At 40.7% G+C, this 14,772-nt stretch overlaps 1 protein-coding gene across 2 annotated transcripts in view; it reads right to left on the bottom strand.

The window, feature by feature from the left end:
- Positions 1–58, bottom strand: part of LOC134437066 (ependymin-1-like) — a 6,754-nt gene extending 6,696 nt beyond the window's left edge. Inside the window, exon 1 of one of the 2 annotated variants that reach the window (XM_063186502.1) lies at positions 1–58. This exon is cut by the window's left edge and continues 150 nt beyond it. The gene's annotated coding sequence lies outside the window, so the exon portion shown is untranslated. The other variant, XM_063186501.1, reaches the window with a different exon arrangement.
- Between the last annotated feature and the right edge of the window lie 14,714 nt (positions 59–14,772).

Here is a 14,772-nt window from a genome sequence, read left to right as displayed (position 1 = left end):
CTCCAGCTGTCTCTCACTCTGTCTATCTGTTTCTCTTCCGCTTGGTCTGCAACGCTGCACTGTAAACAATGAGACACGGGGGAGAAGGCAGCCAATCCCTGATGCATGTGCTCCCTCTCACTTCCTTGTTTATGCAGTCCGAGACCAGTCCAGTCAAGTCCAAAGATCCTCCTTCCAGGTTTCTCTCTCTCTCTCTCTCTCTCTCTCTCTCTCTCTCTCTCTCTCTCTCTCTCTCTCTCTCTCTCTCTCTCTCTCACACACCACACACACACACACACACACACACACACACACACACACACACACACACACACACACACACACACACACACACACCACATTAACCTTTATTCCAGGTTGACATATTTGTTCAATATAGCTGATTGATAGGCCCATGTGAGGTCGAGAGTGTGTTTGACTTGGTCTTAGTTTATTGCTGGTATAGGATTGGGATTAACTTTGGTCCTGGTATATTGCTTGTGTATAACAATATTACAGAGTCTTTTTTTTTTTTTAAAAGTTGGGAATCAATTGTGTATCGCTAAAGTCTTTGATAGTCTGAGTCAGTCACTGAGAGGTCATAAGCATTTTCTTTCAACTTTTTTGTTTATTGGACTCATGTGATGTCCTTGCCAGGTAAAGTTAGCAATTAACCATGAAATTGTGAATAATTAGTTTTTCCCCTTAATCTTAACCTCTCGTTATATCTTGCTGTTTGACGTTGGGGTGAGGTCATACATTTCTCTCTCTGGGATTTGTCAGTTTTGTGGAGTGCAACTGGCGTTTATCTTTATTATTGTTTAGTATTTATTGGACTCCCACCTGATGTCATATTCAGGTTAAGTTAGCAATTAACCCTGAAATTGTGTAAATTATGTTATTTACCTTTTATTCAAAGTCTCGGGTTGATATCGTCATTCACTATGAGGTCATACATTTTCAGTCATGTAAAGTTAGCAATTGACCATACATTGTGTAGGCCTATAATGTTTTTACATCTTTTTGTCCTAACCCCTTTTTGTCTTGGTGTTTGAAGTGGTAATGTCATTCAGTATCAGGTCATATTTCTCTCACCAAGATTTTTTTCTGTGGACTGCAAATGGTGTTTCCTGGAGATTATGGTTTAGCTAGCATATTTTTATCCATCAGATTTTAGCTTTCTGAGGGTAAAATAACTTTATTAAGGTTAACTTTAGGGTTATACATAATAATTGACAGTACTTAACAGTGCTGACAAAGCATCCCTGTGAATCTGCTTTTGGTAGGCCTACATTTAGACAATCCTAAACAAAATTGTCCATTAATGAATGAGCCAATGTGAAAATCCTAAAAACTATCATCTCTAAGACCTCTAAAGTGTTTTGATTTGTGAAATCATGAGGCATGGATGAGGGCAATGGGATGCTTAGCAGGCAATGGGATCTTCAGACTGTATGTTTGTGCACATCTGTAATATTTCCAATCATTCATTCATTCATTCATTCATTCATTCATTCATTCATTCATTCATTCATTCATTCATTCATTCATTCATTCACTCACTCACTCACTCACTCACTCACTCTGTTTGTGTTTTGAACAGTCTAGAGATTTACTCTGAAAATGTATTTTGTGTTATTTTTGGAATGTCCACTTGTTCAAAATGGAGTGAAGTAGTGCAAAAGGGCCATGATGAGTCTGGCCAGTTGAAAACCTGGAGTGTATTTAGACTGGACTTAGTCACATGAGCTCGGGCTGTGTCACTGTCACATGATGAGATAAGATGAGATAAGGTCATACCTCACCTGACCAGGTGGTGGAGGTGGAGGTGACAACAAAATGTATTAATTGTATTGTAGTGTGGTTTATGTGGCCTGTTCTTTACAGTAGTCATCTGAATGTAAGCCTATGTAGAGTATGTAGGCCTATGTATGTATAAATGTAGGCCCATCTCTCTACCTTTTGAGGTTTTTTTTTACATGAAGTCAAGTGTATTTTAAGGCTTGGATTTCAGCAGGAGCTGTTTCTAAGTGTAAGATCCCCTCTGTACATGAAAATTGTAATTGTAAAATAAAACTAGGTAAAATAATCACTCACATGGAGCACTGTGCTTACATCTACAGTAGGAATGGCACATGATACAGAAACACTGCTGTACCAGAGATGATCTCTGTTTCTTTTACAATAACAGTAAGACATTACACTGTGACACATTCCCAAACTTTATTACGTAAATACACAAATAATTCAGTAATTCAGTGTTTTTAAAGGCAGAAATAAAGTGTAACACCTGTCACAAAATGTATTACTTTGCTTATCTTTATGAAAACATTTCCAACATAAAATAGGCTAATGTGTTTACTGTAATATATTTATGGTAAAATTGCATAAAACAAACACAATAACATCTTGTTGGGAAAACTTTATCGTTTATTTTTTGCTAGTGACAGTATTTAATTTACAGTAATTAAAAGACAACTATGCATCATGCAAACATCCACTGATTCAAACATGTATAAAGGTACAATACATTTAATTTGTGTCATTTTAAAGTGTAACTCAACCAAATCTGTACCTACCAAAAGAGTATGAGAAAAACAACCCTGTCCCTCTTCCTGTAGGCCTATTGAAAATAAATCCATATGGATGGGTGAAATCTTTCATAACATTTGACTGTTTTAATGCTGAGCAGTCAACCACGTGAGCTCATTTTTGAGTGACAGCAGTATCTAACAGTCAGAGGTTGAAGAGTGCAGAGCTGGGGGTGTTTACAAGTGTGCGACCCGTGCTTAGTATGTACTGTTTAGACATTTTATTATCAGAGTAGCTTACACTACCTCTGCAGCTGTAGCAATTACATGCCAGATGGATGTAATCAAGTTTTTAAGGTGCTGTTTCCAGGTATATTCCAGATATTTTTGAAAACGCATTGGGTTTAGCCTGCCGTTTTCAAGTAAACAGTTGTTAGTAAACAGAGTTTTAAAATCTACATATCAAAAATCGGGCTTTACAAATACCTCATTTAGGACTGAGATAAAAAAAAAAAAAAAAATGGCGTTGGCATAGACCAGCCCTTCACATGTGCACAATGTTCATTTCCTCACAAATCATGCTGTTACTACATGCTGGCCCCATTTACTGTCAATGGCTGGCCCTCACAATGACATCGCATACTGTATAGATAGGCCCATTGTAATAGGCCTAGCGCTCCATGGCTGAATATTTTGGCCTCATTCAAGTCTCTGCTAATGAATGAATAAATGAATAAATGAATGAATGAATCAATCAATCAATCAATCAATCAATCAATACATCAACACATCAATAATCAACTAATATTTCAACCACACAAACTATGAATTAATCTCATGTATTACTTAATTACTTACTTGTCAATCAATCAATCAATCAATCAATCAATCAATCAATCAATCAATCAAACAAACAACGAAATAATAAAACAATCAATCAGCTTAACAAACAAACAAAGCCCTATCAATCAAATATTACTTCATCTATAAATGCCACAAATAGCCCCTCTGCTGCTGCCCTCTTCAATACTCAGCTCCCCTTCCATCCTCCTCCAGGGCAGTCACAGCAAACAAAGACAGGTACATTTGAAAGAAAGAACAAACTTAATTTCCATGACAGCTTGAGTATTTAGTTTGACTTATTAAATTAAAAGTATCAAAATACAATCTCCATGTGTTACTTCATCCATAAATGCCACAGAGCTCTGCTGCTGCCGCCCTGTTGACCGACTGCACAGCACTCGGATCTCCTCAGCGGCAGGGTGGTCACATGGCTGCAAAACATTAAACAGAGAGAGACATACACATGCTTGATTAGCACGTCAATGCATCAAGGTCTATACAGTAGCTCGAACAGGGCTCTGTGAAATGCACGCACACACGCACGCACGCGCGCACGCGCACGCGCACGCACACGCACACGCACACGCACACGCACACGCACACTAAATAGGCTCACCATCTTTAGTGGCACAGATGAAGTTGAGTCGGGTGCTCTCATGCAGGATGGCCCACTTCCCTTCACGTCCCTCCCCTTCCTTCCACACGGCTCCAGTCTTCCCCCCCTGCCATTCCCTACAGTTTCCCATCCCAGTCTGGTCCTGCGGGTCCCAGTTGCTGTAGCAGACGGTGTCCCCAGTGCTCCAGATCCATATCTCCAGGACACACAGGTAGCGCAGGCCCACCCACACCTGAGGGCTGGAGGCAGCTTTGGCCTTCTCCAGCACACGCTTCTGCACCTCCTCCGTGAAGATGCTCACCAGATACATGTCAAGCTCACTGCAGTGCATGAAAGCCTCCCTCCAGGTCTTCATCTCTTTCACTAACACCAAGCCATCTGGAAAAAAGGAAATGGGGGAGTGAATATAGTATGTGATGACCCCACACATTTCTAGAGTCTTTTATTTAAAGAAACAGCACCACTTGCATGCGTTTTTTTTTTTTTTAATTTAATTTCACATATGCATTTCCTAAACGCGAAATGTGAAACACTGAAATGCTTAAGTGGATTTAAAAAAAAAAAAAACTCTACATGCAAGGTATGACCTCTTTTTTTTATTAAATGACCACGGAGAGAAAAAGGACCAACTCCTGCTACAGTTCAGGTGAGCTTATCAATAAAAATAGATGCTAGTGGAATAGAACAGTTTATCATTTGTTTATCATTTTGCCATAGGAATTTGGTAAAGAAAAGAAGCTAGACAAGTATAAAACTCGCCAGCCAAAAAGTAAAACAAATCATGTGCAATACGTGTATGTATTGCATTACAGTACAATAAGCCTCTGTGTGCATAGACCTATGTGTGTAGTGCTAATTAGGCCTACATGTGTGAACTTACTTATGTAATGGTTAATTATACTCCTGTGTGTGTGTGTTTGTGCGTGTGTATGTGTGTGTGTGAATGTGTGTGTGTTTGCGTGTGCGTGTGCGTGCGTGTGCGTGTGTGTGCGGGTGCGGGTGCATGTGTGTGTCTCACCAGCTCACCTGAGCGACAGAAGAAAGGAAGCCTCTTATCACATTTGCGGTCCCCCCACCTGACTTTATCTTCATCAGTCAGCCAGGCTGCTGCACAGTTGTCCTCCCCATAGTTATCAGGCACATTTGGTCTCCAGTACCTGAGTAAAGTAAAAAGAAAACAACATCCAGTAGTACCTTTGGTCATTGCGATCAGACAGCACATTACAGTGCATACAACAAAATGAAACCTCTGCACTCAACAAACATCTCGTGAGCAAGGGGCAGGGATGGTGCCGTGCACGGGGCACCTTTGTCCTGAAGGAGGATGGCATAGAGGAATTGAAGTTGTGATGCTTCCCAATCCGCTGGACTATGACTGTCATACAGTGCATGTACAAATGCAATGGTAGGGAAAAGGGAAATAGTTGAGTGCTAGTTACTGTAGTCACCTCCTCAACCCCATTACCACCACCCCCATCCCAACATCCATAATTGTACCTGAAGGAGGACTTGCTCTGGTCAGACCACTCCCAGTCATCTCTGAACAGGCCGATCCAAGCTGATCTACCACTAGGTATTAGCGTTGCAATCTCATTATTCTCCTCCTTGTTCTTCACACTCGCCAGGTCTGTGTAGTGTTCTCTGCAGTAGCTCTGAGCATCCCTCCAGGACCTTATTTTAAGGTCAGGGCGGACAAACGCTTTCTTGGACTCTGCAAGATAAACATACACTGTTGTTGAATACGTCACCATGACAGCATTGTGGCAAATCTGGCTGGCCACACAGCTGTTCACACCTTTGCACAGAGCCTGTGTTATAACCTTATTGTCATCAGACTTAATCTGTAACTTAAGGCTCTTAGTAAGGACATAGCCATACTATTATGATGTACTTTAGTCTTCTCAGCAAAGAGTGGACGGGCCCGTCCGAGGACCAACCTTCGCAAAGAGGCTGGTTTTTATTTGATTTTCATGAGTTTTACATACTCATAAGGGAACAGTGTCTTCAAGAAATATTATGGACTATGTTTTAAAGTTTAATAAACATTAACATGTTCCCAGAATCACTTCACAAAACATCTCACCATCATAACACATTGTATACTTCACTTCCGTACACGTCTTGTCATCCCACTCCCCCTTTTTTCTTCATCATTCCACATTCCTCCTTGTTCCCACCACCAGGCTCTCCTTGTCCCCATGCAGTGAATCCAGTCTCTTCAGGACTGTAGGAGCCTTCCTCCGCCAGGGACCACTTCCAGCTGGGCTCTCCGCTCTGATGCAGCCCGATCCAGGCTAACTCTCTGTAGCCTTTGGCACTGGTCCTCATCATCTGCACGTCCTCCATGTTGCCTATGGTGGCCAGGTCAGTGTTGTAGATCTCCCTGCAGTGCTGCTGGGCCTCTGTCCAGGTCATACGCTTGTCCACGAAGAAATGGTGGTGGTGGTGGTGGACCATCACACACTCCATAACAACAACACCTGTAGCAAAGAAGTTGTCAGGTCGACCAAAATAAGGCAAAAATAATTATTACTGTAAAAGTAAAACACCAGTATGCACTAGTCAAAAAGTGACATTTTTTCCTATGATAGCATACTAGTGTTATGATGGGTTTAGGTTGGTAATGTAAGGGCCATTGAATATCTTTCCTTTATACATACACCTCCATCCAGTATAATTTTTGCTTAGAGTTGCTGATACAAGAGAAAGACAAATGAACAGATAAGCAAAACAAACAGACCCATAAGAAATACATGGTTTCGGCTCTGCTTATTAGGTTATCAGACCTAATGAAAGATGTGATGGTCACAGATACAGAAGAAACGTGCAAAAATCCAGTCTCTCTCTTGGTGTCTCACACACACAAGCACACACACACACACACACACACACACACACACACACACACACACACACACACACACACACACACACACACACACACACACACACACACACACACACACACACACACACACACACACACACACACACACACACACACAGAGAGAGAGAGAGAGAGAGTGTGAATTTGATTTGATTTGAAATATTTCAGTGGAGCTGCATTGTATTGAATGCAATTAACTCCTTGTCCACACCAGTGATTGAAGTAATTTAGCAAAGATGGGGTATCAAAAAAGGGGATACTCCCCTAACCCACAATCCTACAAATCACACACACAGCTAATAAGGGGTTCAGTAAAACTGCACTGACCTGAAAACAGCAGTAAGGCCAGTCTGAACTCCATGATCCTGGGGTACCAGCACTCACAGACGACCTTGGTATTCAGTTAAAAAAAACTATTTTAAATAAACTTTAAATGCTTTGGTTAATTGTAAACTTGTTCATACAATTTAACACATTTTCAATTTAACTAATTTTACTAAATACATGTACAGTATGTGTCTTTATGTTCACTAGGACCACGTTTTCAATAGTGGACAACAACAAAAAAAGAGGAAGCGATGACACCACCACCATTTCAGCTTTCACAAGAGAGGAGTAATCTGTAACTGTTAATGTACAGTAGGCTACATTCTGTGATTGTCAATTGCATTTCTTCATAAATAAATCTGTCAAAGTCGATTTGCATTTCAATGTTTACCATATTGCAATGAATGTGTTTGACAGAGAGCACTTATTTATCAGGAATTTGTTGGTTTAAACAGAAACAATGTTCAAACTGTAAACAGACAAAATGGACACGTCATAAACAAGGAAACAGTCAGTTGTCCTAGAACCCAGAATTGGGTTCTCATCTTGGGATGGTACTCATCAGATGAGGTCCTCATCACCAGATGCAGATGATGAGGACCATCTTGGGATGTAGGCCTGTGGGATGGGGTCCCTTTCAGATTACTTTGTTTAAAACTGTCAGTGGCCGTGCACAGATCTGCATGTGAAGAGTTCAAATGCAAAACCCCCTAAGTGCCTTTTCAGAAAATAATCTTAATTCATTTTTATTTAATACAAAGCTATCAAAAATGCATATTTTTAAATTTTATTTATGTAATATAACTATTTATATGTATTATCAGGTTCTCTCAAAATATAGAAGTGCCGGTCTTCAGAAATGGAGTTAGGGGGTTTTGCATCTGAACTCTTCATGTGTGCAAAATCCAATACTTTTAAATAAATTATCAACTTTTTGTTGTTGCATGTTCAGCCAATATACTTGTACTGCATGTACAGCATGGTGCAAAACATCAAGTTGACAATGACCTCAGTTAAAGGAAAAGGTTAGAAAAGACGGAAAAAGAGTGAGAATGAATGATTATGAATGGCAAGAAAAGGCTGATAAAATCTGACAATTTAACAAAGGTATCCCAAAATAGCGTAATGGGCATGCAGCTATGAAAAAATCATTGTCATATACACAGTAGGCCTATACAGTGAGGCCATTTTAAAAGTAGGCCTACAACAGTAGTATCTATTTTGTATGGAGAAGCGATCACCTACGACATGAATCTAGTATCTAATTCTACCTGGGGACGGTTGATAGCCAGGGCTGGACTGGTAGTCTGGCACACAAGGCATTTTCCTGGTGGGCCGCCAATTTTCAGGAGTTAATATTGTTCTTTTTTCCCCCTAGGGACCCGCGCACAGCTTAGATAGTGGCCCATAGAGCCATCTTAAATATAGACACTGAACTGATCAGGGTATATGACAATGGCCTGCGTATGCGTGCGGGGCTGGAGTAAGCCTAAAATGCCCAGACAGTTTTTTGGCCCCAGTCCATCCCTGTTGATATTAGTTTAATTTCATTGGTGATCTGATCATGTATTTTTCAGTAGTTGTGGAACTGTAGTACCAGTCCAAGACTATAATTAATAGTTAGCCTATAACAATCATTGCTGCTACACACCAGAGGTGGGACCAAGTCACTAATGTAAGTCTCAAGTCTTACCACTCAAGTCCGAGTCAAGTCACAAGTCAAGATATGTTTAAGCAAGTCAAGTCCAAGTCGAAGTCGTACCCCAGCCACACACACAAATACAAAAAAATTATAATTGCACATCAGAATTTTAACTAGGTCTAGTAGGCCTAACTATTATTTGCTGCCCATTCACAAATCTGATCACTGTCATGAATATTGGTTGGGTCTGACAGGAGTAGGTTTTGCAGTCAAAGATGTCTGCCTATGACTGGTAATTCAAGACAGCGGATTGACAAGGAGAAGATCCACATATTCATGTATAAAAAAGTACATTTCTAAGCCATAATGAAATCTTGGTGTAGTAGATATTTGTGACAAAGATGAAAATTGTGAATGTTCAGCATTAATTCTGGAAATAAACTAATAATAACAACAATAATAATAATAATAATACTAATAATAATAATAATAATACTAATAATAACAGTAATAATAATAATAGTGACAACAATTACACACTCAAAATTTAAAATAGAGGTATACGGCTACTCTTACAGGCCTTTAGCAATCAAAACTGCATACATCACAGTAAAATGCAGTAATACAGATGGGCTAAATCTCTCATAAGTATGTTAGATCCTGGGGCTCGCCTGTGAAAGGTAAGTAGACTATAACATTGCTGTTGGGGTGGTATAATCATTGTTGCACTCTCGACTGCAATTTATGTTTCTTTATTAAGTGGGTTGGCATCAAGGACTGATTTCTGCAAAGGCGTCCCAGGCCAGGCCCAGGGGCCACAAAGCCAAGAGGGCCCTGAATCGCAAGCCTCCCCATCATATTATATATTATATACAGTATTACATTTTACAAAAAAAAACGTTATTATCCGTCTTTATTTGTGTTCTCATATTGTCTTAAAATCACACTTAAAACCTGAGAATAGTTCCCAATTCATCCCCATCTCTCTCCAACTCACTTCCTGCCATACTCTTCAACTCTTCTGTCTGAATAAAGGCATAAAAGACAAAAACAAATCTACATGTATGCATTTTTTTGTACAACATTTTTTTTTTCCAACAATTTGGAGCTGACCCCACTCCCTCCGAAAAAATACCAGTTAATATAATAATAATCCATCTCCCATACATCAGAGTAAAATAAATATGCTAAATCTCACATCAGTATGTTAGAGGCTGAGGCTCACCTGACAAAGTGATCTGCGTAGCTGCCTTAGCTGCCCGGTCCAGACTGAGAGACAGAAAGAGCCTGAGCGTCAGTTGTAGATTCTTACAGACACAAAGCCCCTTTCAGGGCACGTTGATATTCAAATAATTTCCAGCACATCCAAGTTTATGGTGTCTTTTTACAGATGCACCATATTCTTTGTTTAAACAGATGACATCAATGGTGCACTCCATTCCATTCTACCTCTGAATACCAGTCATTCAATTCAGAAATAATAAAATCATAAAACAAGTCCAAGGGGAAATGAAGAGACAATGCAGCTAAAGACTAAAGAGACTACACTAAAAGGTAAGGCAACATTGATAAATGCAGGTGCTGAACTTAGAAATTTTAAAAAAAAGAATCCTTTCTTCGGTAACATAAATGACCATTGTCTTCGTTACACAGCACATCAAGCACACCAAAAGTGCATTTATACTTCACCAGGCCCAACAAGCATCCCAAGGGAGAAGTGATTAGGTATGGCAGGGCTATTCAAATGGCGGCCCTGGGGCCACATGCGGCCCTTGGACAGCAAGGTTCTGCCCCCCCACAAACCACCTGAAATACAGAATCGTTTTTCGGAATTTAGAGATAAAAGTATGGGTTCCGTATCGAGCTGAAAGGGGACACAGGACGTTAAAATGCAGGAAATTACATCTAAGAAATGCACAACTTTCTGGGGGAGGCCCCCGAGACCTTCAATGAAGTCTCCCATATTTTGTTTTTAGCATGGACAGTCGGCAACCATAATACATACGTATAGTTGGGCCCCTTTACTGGGAGGAATTTTAAAAAATGGCCCTATTTGAAATATAATTGAATATCCCTGAGGTAGGGCCTATATGGTTACCTGTCTCAGGGTACCTGTCATGGGGGAAGATGGAGGAGAGCAGTGGTCGTTTACTCCCCCACACTTGGTAGTTTCATAAATCGAACCAGCAACCCTTTTTGTCATAGGCTGTCTACTCATTTCCAGTAGCCTACATACGTCTATGGTACTGTATTTTTTTAACAATGTGTGTTAAAACAAATTAAACTTTATGACGTGTAGGGACTGACATAACATGTTTCAGGCATTTATATTCAAATACTTTCCATAAAATATGTTTTTGGTATGTGTGTGTCTTTCTCTTGTATCTTTTAACAATGTTTGTTATAACAAACGGATGTTTATGACTGTCTGTGAGAGTGGCACGTGTAGGTACTTACATAACACGTTTCAGGCATTTTGCCAGATAAAATAATATCCAGTAGGTCACATGCTTATGGCATCCTTATTTATGTTTGTTTTAAAACACAGAAATGTTTATGCTATTTATGTAGGCTAACTGGCACACAGTTGTTTGTTTAACCAGGTGCCATTAGTTCTATTCCACCTATGATCATTCATCACACACACACCAACAATATCAAAGAATGAACAAACAAAACAACAGATAACAAGGAAGAACCAAATGCAAAGGGAGGGCAATATCAGTCTATGAAAGTAGTTAACGAAGACATACATTTGCTATTATTGATGAGCTCATGCTATTCTTTGTTTCTGTTGTTTTCCCATGAATACACTCAAATTAATCAATATAGTAAAATAAATGATCATTAGGAATTATAAATAAAAACATAACCACATGTGGGACTGTGTGTCAACATCCAGCCATGTCTTGTCTTTTTGCAAGATTTTACAAAGTCACAAGACATGTTATCTATCTGTCTTTTTAAGTATAGTTTAACCATATTCGTGATCTTTTAACACTCATGGTTATTATAACTAATGAAATGAATACCAGCAACGCAAAATGAATGGTTTTATTAAGTTGAAAGAACAACGGCAGCAGTAAATATTACAATTGTCAATACATTGTGTAGGTGGGACGGTTGTTGATTATGTTTATCTTGACTTTGTCCAAACACTAGATGGCCAACACAGACATGTACTAATGCACACTTTACTTTTAAGAATATAAGAATTGTAAGATAAAAATAGCAATATCATTAATGTAGTTACACACTACACACTCAAATAATGTGTATTCGAGAGGAACACTGGCTTTCTCTGATGCCTGAACGTAGAATATGAATGAATGAATGAATGCCATGTGAAATCAAATCAAATTTATTTTAAACCAAAATCGACATTAAAGCATGCCTTTATTGTTTACTCACAGAGGCTTTACTGATTTAGACATTCTGTATTATGTTCACATTTCACTTGTATTTAAATGATTATGCTATGTTGTTCCATGTTGTTTTGTGTTGTTTGATGTTATGTAGTGTTGTGTGTAGCATACTGTTGAGTAGGCCTAGTGCAGTGTAGTGTTACAGTGGCAATGCATTCTAAATACAATGTCAATATTTCTATAAAAGTCAGAAAAAAGCTATGGCAAACTTTAGGTTTTTAAGAACGAAGCGTTACTATAGCGGTGGATATTGCTGAGTTACGTGTATGGTGCTCACTGGTGTTGTTGTAGGAGAGAGAACATGACCCAATGAGATCTCTGCAGTTCAGCAGACACACAAGGCCAGCAGCACCCTCAACACCCCTGCAGGACACTCACAGTACTGCAAAAGAAATAGACGTATATTAAATTCAGAGTTCAATACATACTGTAGTAGGATACACGTACACGCACACACTTAATAATGAATACTGACCCTCTTCAGTGGCACAGATGAAGTTGAGTCTGGTGCTCTCGGGCAGGCTGACCCACTGCTGCTGCCCTCCAGACTGCACCGCTCCTGCCCTCCCCTCCCTCCCCACCCCACACTCCTCCCTCCCAGTCCAGCCTCCCGCGGCCCAGTTGGTGTAGCAGACGCTCTGCCTGGTTGTCCAGTGCCAGATGTCCAGGGGACACATGAAGCGCAGGCCCAGCCACACCTGAGAGGGCAGGGGGAAGGTCAAGCCAGTTAATTTATGCAACACATTAGAAAAGCGTAGTTCAATCAATGATAGCATATTATAAACTACAGAGTTCAATCAATAAATCAATCAATCAATCAATACATTTCTGTATACTGTATCTATTATTATGTCTTTCATTTCTGTCTCTCTCTCTCTCTCTCTGTCTCTGTCTCTCTCTCTCTCTCTCTCTCTCTCTCACCTGAGGGGTGGTGGCACCTTTGGCTGCCTTGGTCACCATGGTCTGGATCTCCTTAGTGAAGACGTTCACCAGATACAGGTCACGCTCCCTGCAGTGCATGAAAGCCTCCTTCCAGGTCAGCTTCTCAGACACCAACAGCAGCTGACCTACCAAACAACAGACCGAACAGGGACTGTATGGCTGTGAAGACATAACACTAGGGACGCATAGCAGGTGAAACGAGCGAGGCTAGGAGAGGCGAAATTCCATTCTGTCAGCTCAACTGTCATCAGGCCGCCACGGCGAATCAAATGGCATGGAACGGTTATGTTGTTGATTTGATTGGCCACCGCAGAATCGAACCCGGGTCGCCGGCGTAGTAACCCAGTGCCCTACCGTTAGGCCACGGTGGGGGAAAAAATTGGCTTCTCATTTGCATAATATTAAATTTGGTTGAATAATTTTGCTTCGTTTTGCTCCTGTTCGCTTGCCTTCGCCTCCCTCATAGGAATGAATGGCAAAGTTTGCGTCGCTTGACCAAATTCGCTTCTATGTGTCCCCAACGTACTGCAAAGGGTCTACCCTTCCCTTTTGTGTCAGTCATCATGCGACACAACACAAAAACTTTGGCATCATACTATGTTGAGGTTTGGGCAAAGCCTCCAACATATGACAGGATACGTAGGTGTGAGACTGTGGGGTGTGGTGTACAGACTCATCGCCATCAAATGAGGCTACATGGGCTCACAAATACAGGTTTTGAAATGAATGAACATACTGTAGTTATTTCATTCACGACAGGGAATATATCAGTGGTTTTCAAACTTTTTCCAGCATTCCCCCCTTCAGAGGGTCTGAATGCTTCAGAGCACCCCCAAGCAACAGCAGTACGCGCGCAGAGTCAGACTGATTTTGTGATCGCCGCCGCGCAGAATCAAAGTAAAGGTGGCTTGTGAGATTAAACACAGAGGGACTGCAGTCGAATGCAGATGTGTGTTCATCTCCTATGCTATTCAAATTCATGACAATTAAAACCCTAATTATCATCTTATTTTTTTAAAGCCCAACTGGGAAACTCCAACTCCCATTGGCATTGTGACCATTGGCATTGCATTGTGACCATTCCAAAGCACCCAAGTCAACACTGCACACAGCGAAATTGCATTTATGCCTCACCCGTGCAAGGGTGCAGCCCCCAATGGTGCCCAAAAGGGAGTAGTGTAGCGGGACGGTACCATGTTCACAGTACCTCAGTCATGGAGGAGGATGGGGCAGAGCACTGGTTAATTAATTAATGCACAGAGGTACGGAAACACATTTTCGGCAGGGATGCTGTTGGAGGGTGGACAATGTCTGTATGCGGGGTGTGGGGGCCCTCACCTAGAAAATGTTGTATTTTTAGATGTAATTTACTGCATTCTAATCCATTTTAGAGCAAGGATTGGCAAATCCCTCAGATTTGAGAAGTTGAAATGATAAAGTGAATGTCATAGATCAAACTGTAGTTTGAAGGGTGGTTTGGGTCACAGACTTGTTGCCACGGGGACAAGTTGGCTTGGCCCCTTTTGGCCCCCTTGGGCCCACTGCCCCCCGGATCTGGCTTGGCCTTATTGACTACACCA

This window comes from Engraulis encrasicolus, chromosome 21, assembly GCF_034702125.1.
Source record: "Engraulis encrasicolus isolate BLACKSEA-1 chromosome 21, IST_EnEncr_1.0, whole genome shotgun sequence".
NCBI lineage: Eukaryota > Metazoa > Chordata > Actinopteri > Clupeiformes > Engraulidae > Engraulis > Engraulis encrasicolus.
The sequence above is the reverse complement of the archived record's forward strand: the minus strand, read 5'-3'. Positions and strand labels throughout refer to the sequence as shown.